This window comes from Oryctolagus cuniculus, chromosome 15 (assembly GCF_051225735.1).
Source record: "Oryctolagus cuniculus isolate XC-2025 breed Fujian yellow rabbit chromosome 15, ASM5122573v1, whole genome shotgun sequence".
Lineage (NCBI taxonomy): Eukaryota > Metazoa > Chordata > Mammalia > Lagomorpha > Leporidae > Oryctolagus > Oryctolagus cuniculus.
This window is the reverse complement of record NC_142881.1, coordinates 74872075-74881076: the sequence shown is the minus strand read 5'-3', so window position 1 is coordinate 74881076 and position 9002 is coordinate 74872075. Positions and strand designations below refer to the sequence as shown.

Sequence of the window (9002 nt, the reverse complement as noted above, 5' to 3'; positions counted from 1 at the left end):
ATTCTGCCCTTATCTGTCATCAAGTAATTATAATCCTACCTTCCACATGAGGAAATAGAAGGTTTTGGGGGATCACTATCATGAAACCAGTGAGAGATCACACCAAGCGTGTGTGACCTTGCCCCATGCCCTGGCTGCAGCCTGGGAAGCTGCTTGAGAAGAACAGACTGTAGGTTATCATTGCAGCCTTGAGACACCTACTGGGTCCTTCTGTGTGGGGACACCACCATGAGTGCCCTGGGAAGGACGCAGAATAAATCAGTGTTGCCCCTGCCCTCCAGGAGCTCTTGATCTAAGGAGAGAGACTCCTAGAGGGAAAAAAAAAGCCAACTCTCAGAAGGGGCATAATAAAAGTTTATTGCAGAGATTTATGAGCAGGAAAGACAATAAGTTTCTGGTCTCCTGGGAGGCATAGAAGAAAGTTTTATTGTGAAGGCTGCTCTCTGAAGGAAGGGCAATTTCAAGAAATGGCAATGTGTAGGCCTTCCAAGCCCAGGACAATGTGAGCAATGGCAGTGGGGGGCCTGAAGGACACACACAGGGTGAGTATTTGGGACTCTGCTGCAGAGAGGAGCATGGAGAGAAGCTACAACTAGAGAGAGGAATTTCATCTGAAGACAATGCAAGCCAATGACAGAGGGGCCAGTTCTCCAAGGCAGAATTAGAGCGCATTCCCTGCTTGGCACAGGGACATCCCTGCAATGCCGGGAGGTCCAGCATGTCCCTGGACTAGGGTCTGTGGGGTCCTCCCTGGTGTCCACACAAAGGCGGGGCAGAGCAGGCAGAGAACTAGAGCCTTGGGGTTCAGGCAGGCACACAGCCCCTGTTTCTCATTGTGTCTCGGTGTCTTTCCCTGATTTTTAGGTCTATGTGGTTACACCTGAGTGACAGACTCCAAGTCCTGGAGTGAGCCTTTCATAGCCCATGGTCCACCACAGGTGGGAAGTGGTGCTGCAGCTCAGCCTATTGATTAGAGATGTAGAGCAGACTTGTTGGGGAGCTCAACAGGGTATAAAACAGCCAGCTGCAAATCTGTTTTCTGGCTCACCGTGAGGAACCCAGAGGGGCTCTGAGGCCATGGCTTTGGTAAAGCAGAGGGTCTGAGAGAGGGAGAGCCCCTGCTGTGGGAGACTGTGCCACAAGGGATCCCAACCATCAAGCAGTGGCCAGCCAAGGTCATTGCCTGCAAGGGGATGCTGAGCTCTGCCTCACAACAGTTCAGGGCCCGGCACCTGTTATCTGCCCCAGCCTGCTTCCACGTCAGAATGGAAAGTTCAAGTTGTGCTTCACATCTAAAAGATTAAAATGAATTTCTGGGTAGGCATGACTGTCTGTTTAGAGACTCCTCACTGTGAACAGGTGAGCTAGATTCATTTCTAGTGGGCCTGTGGCAGACAGAAGGACCAGACACCCCAGGTTTGTACCCTGGTATTGACTCCCTGTTCTGAATATTTGGCCAAGCCCCCTTATCCTGTTGAGTTTCACTGAACTCCCCATCCTGCTGACCCAGCAGAAGGGCAAGCCTGAGTCTGTATCTCTCTGATGGAAGCAGACTTTGTGGGATCAAGTCTCCACATCTTCTTGCCACCTCTCCCTACACTCTAGGGATCCTGCTATTATGCTCATAACAACTGCATCATACTCTTTGCTCAACAACTACAACCCATGGCAGCACAGTCCCTCCTTGGTGTTTGTAGGGAATACAGTTTGCAGTCAATTTCAGTGGGTTCTGGCTTGTCTTAGGTTTCACCCTGCTCTTGGCCCCATGAGATCCTGCACACTCTTCCACCCCTCAGTTGAGAAGTTGGTAAGCAGTGTGACCTTAAGTAAGTCAACAAATTGCTCTCTGTCTCAGGTTCTTTGCAATGTGGAAACATGTTAAAACCCAATTAGAGCCCTGTTAGGAGGATTAAATGATACAAAGTCTGTCAAACTACTGAGATGCCTGACATAACACTGCACCTAAAAACAATGTTGTCCTTGAGGTTGGCACTGTGGCACAGTGGGTTAACCCAGGGTTAAACTGCTACTTGGGATGCCTATTTCACATATCAGAGGGCCTAAGATCAAGCCCCACTCTGATCCAGCTTCCTCCTAATGTACACCCTAGAAAGCGGCACGTGATAGCTTAAGTAATTGGACACCTGCAACCCAAGTGGGAGACCTGGATGGAGTGCCTGGTTCCTGGCTTTGGCTTGGCCCAGCCCAGCCTTGGAGGTTGCATGCATTTGAGAAGTGAACCAGCAAATGGATAATCTTTCCACTACCCCACACTTCCCCTTACTTTTATCCCCATCACTCTACTTCTGAAAAAAATATTATTTTAAATGCTGTCTTCAGATAATGAAAAATAAAATGGAGAATGGCCGCTCTGATCAAAAGTTGTAGGTTACAGTCAAACCATAAGGACCACTTGTTTTTTTCTCATGATTGATCTCCCTACAAAATGTTTTACTTCACGGCTCTCAGCTGTTACCCACTTTTGAGACTGTGCTGTTTTAAGTGAGGAGCGACCCGAGGCAGCTTGCCCAACCCTGGCTAGAGAAAGAAGGTTTGTTTTCCACCAGGCTTTCCCCCATCCTAGGGTTTTTTGTCCCTGGAGTGGAAAACTGTTAGAGATAAGGATGACAGCTGTGCTCCCAAACATAGGTGTCTGAATAATTTAGGCCACCAGGTGCCCCTCCCATGGACCCCCAGAACACTGGGCACTGGCCTCATCAGAGGACTTCCCCTACTGCCAAAGATTCTTATGGAGCACATCCCCACAAGACCGCGGCCTTGAAGAGGGCAGGAGGCAAGTTATTCTCTCTGTTACACCACCCAAGAGAGCATCTGGCACAGGGGAATGACTCAAAAAGCACTCACAGACATGGATGCCTGGCTGACTTAAAGAATCCAAGGGAGTTCATAGGCAAGAGACTCAAAAATATCTGGAGGGCAGAGTATCCAGAAATGCAAAAACAGTTTCTGCTCTCTTTGGGAAGTGCTGCTTGGAGTTCAGAGCAGGCAAGTTTTCTCACTATGTTATGCACAAGAAACACAGACACCTTCTTCTTGCCCTATTACAGTGCTTCAGGGGCAACATGAGTCTGACCCAAACATCTCCAGCTCCAGCTCTGACTCCACTTCCTTCCCTGGTGTGACCCTAAGATATTTTAACCTCAGTCTCATTCCTGTATTCCTGCAACCTTGTGGGGTTAGAATATTGAGTTGAGACCTCATGTGCCAGATGAGAACAGGGACAGACCACAAGTAGGACTGAGACAAGCACACATGTTGTAGTCTTTCTCTATCTGCCTGTGTTAATTTTTAATAAGGCAAACAATGAATGTTTGTGCTTCCTTCCTAAAATATTTTGACTAGCGATTTCTTGAGTGGGAAGGATTTAACCAGGCTGTCTTCAAAACAGTGAGCAAAGAAAACAAAGTGAAACATGCTAATTTCAAGAAGATTAAATTACAGCATGGTTGACATCAAGCAATTTGGGAAAATATTAAAAGTGTGGGAGAGGTTGGGGAAAGAGCTTCCCACATGTGCCCTGTTGAGCGCATACCCTCCCACCTAGGATGTGGCCTATTTGACAATCAGGGGTGCTGTTGTATCTTGCAGTATAAGCAGTGTTGCAACAACATCTTTACAAAAGTAGACCCACAGCCCCCAAGTCATGGAGCCCTGGACACATCAAGTCTCAATCGCAGCTCTTTCTTCACCTGCTAGACCAAACAGAATTCCATCTTCCACAACTGTCTTCACACCCAATGAGTCCTCTTTCTTCTTCCCAGTTCATTTCAGTCTTTTCTTTTTACTTCACTGCACAAGGTGAAGCCTGAGAGAATCTGGAGGCCCCATTGGGTCCTAATGGCTGAAGGGAACATTCTGCTGTTGCTGCTCCTGTCCTCCATCCTTGAGCTGCAAGGGCCTTGCTTAGCCCTGCAGAGCATTGTCAGGGCCTAAACACAGTCCAGGCTCTCCATAAGCAAGGGAGGCTGCTGCATCGTGAAGTTCACTTGCTCTATGTTTGAAGCATGTCTGTATACAAAGATGCTGATCTCACAATAATCACTGTTCCCAACCACTCTGAGAATTAAAAAAAAGAGAGAGAGAGAATTAAACTATTGAACTACAAATTCCTGGCACTGCCCAGCTGTAAGCTCCCCACGTCCCTAAGAAAACTAATGTGAAAGTTTCCACACACTTTCTGGGAAACTCTGACTTCCCCACTAGCCTGTAAAAGCAGCCTGCTCACCAATGCATCCTACATCAAATCCCTCCTGTCCTTGTGCACTCCTCACTCGCATACTGCAGCATCCTGGGGCCATACCTTGTATTTAAGTCCTCACCACCGGGTCTGCTGAGGCCCAGCTCCAGGTGGCCAGAGCAGGACTATTATTAGGATGAAGACCACCACCATATGTAAGCCCCTCTGCTAGGGATGGACTCTTACCCATGGGGGACTTTGTGACAAGTGGGGCTGATTTTTGCCCTTTACAAGCCTGGTTTTATTGACAAATGCACAAAACTTGGCTTGAAACACAATATTTTTTACCTCTGCCATAAACAGGCCGATCCACAAAGCACTCCCTCTCCCTTTGCTTTCTCTCCACCACCCCAGGCACGATTTGTTCATGATCCTTGGTTGACCTTTTTATTTCAATGGAGGACAGAGACAAAATCATTTTTAAAAAAATTTAAAAATACAAAGACAAATCACCCCATGCATTCATGCAAACAAATGGTTACAGCTGAGGATGAAGTGTGTGACCAATGGACAGGCACAGCCTCTGCTCCCCACAGTGTACAGATTTTAGGGAATTCCTCCAGCCAAGCTAACTGGGGGCTACTGGCACCTGTTCATTCTGCTGAAGAGGGAGAAGGAAATAGAAGAAAGAACAGTTGAGACTGGCACAGACCAAGGTTAGCCCCTTGTCCTGATTCTGTGTTTGTTTTGTAATATTTGTTTGTTTGAAAGGCAGAATGCCAGAAAGAGAGGGTAGGGGTGGAGAGAGAGATCTTCTATCTGCTGCTTCACTCTTTTTTTTTTTTTTTTGACAGGCAGAGTTAGACAGTGAGAGAGAGAGACAGGGAGAAAGGTCTTCCTTCTGTTGGTTCACCCCCCCCAATGGCTGCTACAGCCGGTGGGCTGTGCCAATCCAAAGCCAGGAGCCAGGTGCTTCCTTCTGGTCTCCCATGCAGGTGCAGGGCCCAAGCACTTGGGCCACAGCAGAGAGCTGGACTGGAAAAGGAACAACTGGGACAGAACCAGCACCACAACTGGGACTAGAACCCGGAGTACCGGCATGCAGGTGGAGGATTAGCCTAGTGAGCTGTGGTGCTGGCCTGGTTCAATTTTTCAATAGCTACAATAGCCAGTGCTAGGCCTGGCTGAGCCAGGAGCCAGGAATTCCATCCAGATCTCCCACTTGGGTGGCAGAGACCCATGTTACTTTGGCTATCATCTACTGCTTTCCAAGGATTAGTAGGGAACTGGATTAGAAGTGGAGTAGCCTGGACTTCCACTGGCACTCTGATATAGGATATGGGCATTCCCAGTGGTGGCTTAACCCACTGGGATGCAAACCCGACCCTTCTTCTGGGGTTTAGGGAGCCCCTTCACCTAAAGGATTCTGTTTTTCCTATAGTCCCACCTTTCCCTCTTAGTTTTTTATGGGTAATTTAAATGTTGGTTTTTGCCTCAATATTGTAGGAGGCACAGTAAAAATTGAGCTAGATCATAAATATTTTTAGTGCAAAGAACATGGGTATCTTGTTCTCTGTGTGTCCTCAGCGACTAGCCCAGGGTCTGGTACACAGCAGGTGTGTTCAATCAACAAATAATGAACTATTCAATTAACCAATCATCCTATTTACACAAAGAGGTTCCATATAAAAACATATAAACAGCAAAACAAACTTGTTATAATACTAATCATGAATAGATTCAAACACACACACTCAGAATTCTAGGTGTGGGAAACATGTAACAGTGTTTCAGGTCCTGAAGGAACTTCTAGGGAGTATTCTCCCCAGCAGGCAGGGAGAGCACTCTCTGCAGGCTTCTTTCTCAGCATATTCTAAACATATTCTAAACCAGTTCCCAGTATTTAAAGCCAAGTGAACATCATTTTCCTATTTGCCAAGTTGTTAAAACATGTTTGCTTCTGATGTGCTGGCTCAGTGATTACTCGAACCTTCCACTCAATTTCTCACCCACCATAAAAGGTTCTTCTGTGGATTAAATGAATTATTGCAGGAAAAAATGCATAGGATAGGATCTGCACACAGTAAACTCTTAGAAAATGATTAGCTATTATGATTTTCTGACTTCTGAGCAGTAGTAGAATTAGCAAGATGATACGAATATTTCTCTGTTCTAAATTCCCATCAAATTATTCATGAAACTCTCCCCAAATATCACTTCTCAGCAATAGGTGTGACTAAAACTGGTGGCAATAACTTTACAATATTCCAATCTACAATTCTCCAAGTCAGAGAAACCAAATTAAGAAGCACCTCTGCTTCATGCACTAGCTCAGCTCCACTGCATCCATGATCATTTCACCAGCTCCCATGTCAGATATAAACTCTCCAAGCTAAGACTAAAGGAAAGCCAGCCCTTGCAGGCAGCCCCACCCTCACTGGTGGTCCAGGGACCCAACTCCATTCAACACGGATCAGAGAGGAAACAGATCTGAGCACTGTGCTTTCACACCCACTCTCTTGCCCTGCCCAGTTCCCTAGAAGGTAGGTGTCTGATGAGGAAATGGCATGTGAACAGACTCAAGATGCATAACCCAAAGAGAAGTCCCTATCAGGAACCCTGGGGATGTCTGCATCCCTTCAGCTACTATGCAAGCAGCTGTATTCAAGATCTCCAAGGAGTGAAATCTTTGGTTTGCATTTTTATGCTTAAGCCACAGAAAGAACATTAATGCTCAGTGGGCCAGCAGATTCAACCTGAGTCCAGAGAGCCCTCAGACACTTAAAGTGGAAAAGCACACTTGGGTTCTGGCCTCTGGACTCATTTACAGATGAATGGGAACTGGGGGTGGGGTGAAGAACTTTCCCACTCCCTACCCAGTCTTTCCTGATCTCCAGATTATCTGCAGAACTCTGCTCTCCCTTGGGTCCTGGAAGCTCAAGACCATCCCAATCCATTTAGGTTATAAGCAATCCTGTCCACGCCATGTTCCATGAAATGTGGCCTTTATGATTGTAGCTGAGAAAGAACAAAAGATAGAAGCATAGCAAGGGACAGAGAGTTACTCAGATTTGTTAGTAAGGCAGCTTGCCAATGTAAACACAGAATTAGCTACCTAGAAATTCATCCATTTGAAATTTAAATGTAAACTCAAAAAAATAAAACAAAACCTGATTTAAACAACTCCTAGTGGGAAGGCTTGACTGTAGCCTATAGAAGTAATGAATGAGAGGGCATGAGAATGCAGTAGCACATGGGACAGTTTTGTTTAAAAAAAAAAAAAAAGCAGCAATGCCCAAAACCTTGGTGATAGCTGTGTACTCATTTCCTAGGGTTCCCCAAATAAAGTCCCACAGACCACGGCTGGAGCATCAGGGGTGTAATGTGGGCTATCCCAGTTCTGGAGGCTCAGGTGGAGAGCAAGGTGCCTGCAGGGCTGGTTCCTTGAGAGCTGTGAGGGGAACTTGTTCTTTGCCCCTCTCCTAGCTCGGGCAGCCTCAGGTGCTCTCCATCTGCAGACGCTGTCATCCTGTGTCTTTGTCTCATCCTCCCCTGTATGTGTCTGCCTCCATATCCAAAAATCCCCCTTTTCTAAAGATGCCAGTCCAGTTGGACTAGAGCCCACTCTGTGGCATCATCTTAATTATATCATCTAACTAGACCCCACTACAATTAGGGTTGTATTCACAGCCACTCCAGGTTAAAACATCAACAACCTCGAGGCAGCCACAGTTCAATCCTTAACAAACTGAAAGGTTTCATTCCTAGTCTTCATCCCAAATAATTTCCACAAATGAATAGTGCTTGGGCACATTTAGGTCTACAGAAACTCAATGGGGTTGGTGTTTGGCTAGGGGTAAGCATACCTGGGGTTCCAACCACATACCTGTGGTGGATTCCCAGACCTCAGCACCTGACTCCAGCTTCCTGTAAATAGAGACCCTGGGAAGCAGTAGTGATGGCTTAAAGAAGTGTATATCCTGCCACCCATGGGGGACCATGGTTGAGTTCTTGGCTCCTGACTTTAAGTCTTGCTCAGCAAGCACCTTGTGGACATTTAGGGAGTCAACCAGCTGCTAGAAGATTTCTCTTTTTCTATGTGCCTCTCAAAAAAAAAATAAAATAAAAATCTAATAAACCAAATGTTACACATTGAACAAAATTTTGTGGATTTTTTTTTTCAGAGCAGTCTTCCAATATGTAGGGCAATTCAGAAACTACAACAATTTTGCCAGGTACTATCAGTATTAGCTTCCTACGGCTGCTGTAAGAAATCAGCATATATTTGGTAGCTTAACACAGCAGCAATGTATTATCTTACAGTTCTAGAGACCAGAAGTCTGAAGTGAGTCTCACTGGATTGAAGTCAAGGTGCTGGTAAGGCCACACGCTCTCTAATGCCTTTTGCTGCTCCTCCTAAGTGTCACATGTATTTCTTTGTTTGGGCCCTAACTTCTACCTTCAAAATGCACCACTCCAATCTCTGTTCTGACATGGCACTGTTTTCTCTTCCTCTTTTGTAGAGTTTCCTTCCACCTTTCTCTTCCAAAGACCCACCAGGAACATCCAGGACAATCCTCCCAACACCTGACCCTTAATTCAATCACACGTGTGAATTTCCCTCTTCCATGTAAGACTGCCTTCACAGGTTCCAACTATTAGGGCCTGATCATCTTTGGAGACCATTACTCAGATTTCAGTATAATATATCCTACATAAAATCCAAGTTCAGTTAATTTTCAGAAAGGAAAACCTTGCCCTTAACAGAGCATTAGTTGAGGGCTGGCATTGTGGTGTAGTGGGA

General features: G+C 46.1%; 1 long non-coding RNA gene across 2 annotated transcripts; it reads right to left on the bottom strand.

Annotated features, from left to right (window-relative positions):
• Positions 1-405: 405 nt before the first annotated feature.
• LOC149122074 (uncharacterized) lies at positions 406-8264 on the bottom strand. Of its 2 annotated transcripts, none has more exons than XR_016221726.1 (3): positions 8085-8264; positions 4547-4641; positions 406-4077 (listed from the first exon to the last, which is right to left on the bottom strand). It is a non-coding gene; the product is annotated as an uncharacterized LOC149122074 (long non-coding RNA). The 2 variants fall into 2 exon arrangements; XR_016221725.1 differs by lacking the exon at positions 8085-8264 and adding an exon at positions 7557-7714.
• Positions 8265-9002: the final 738 nt, after the last annotated feature.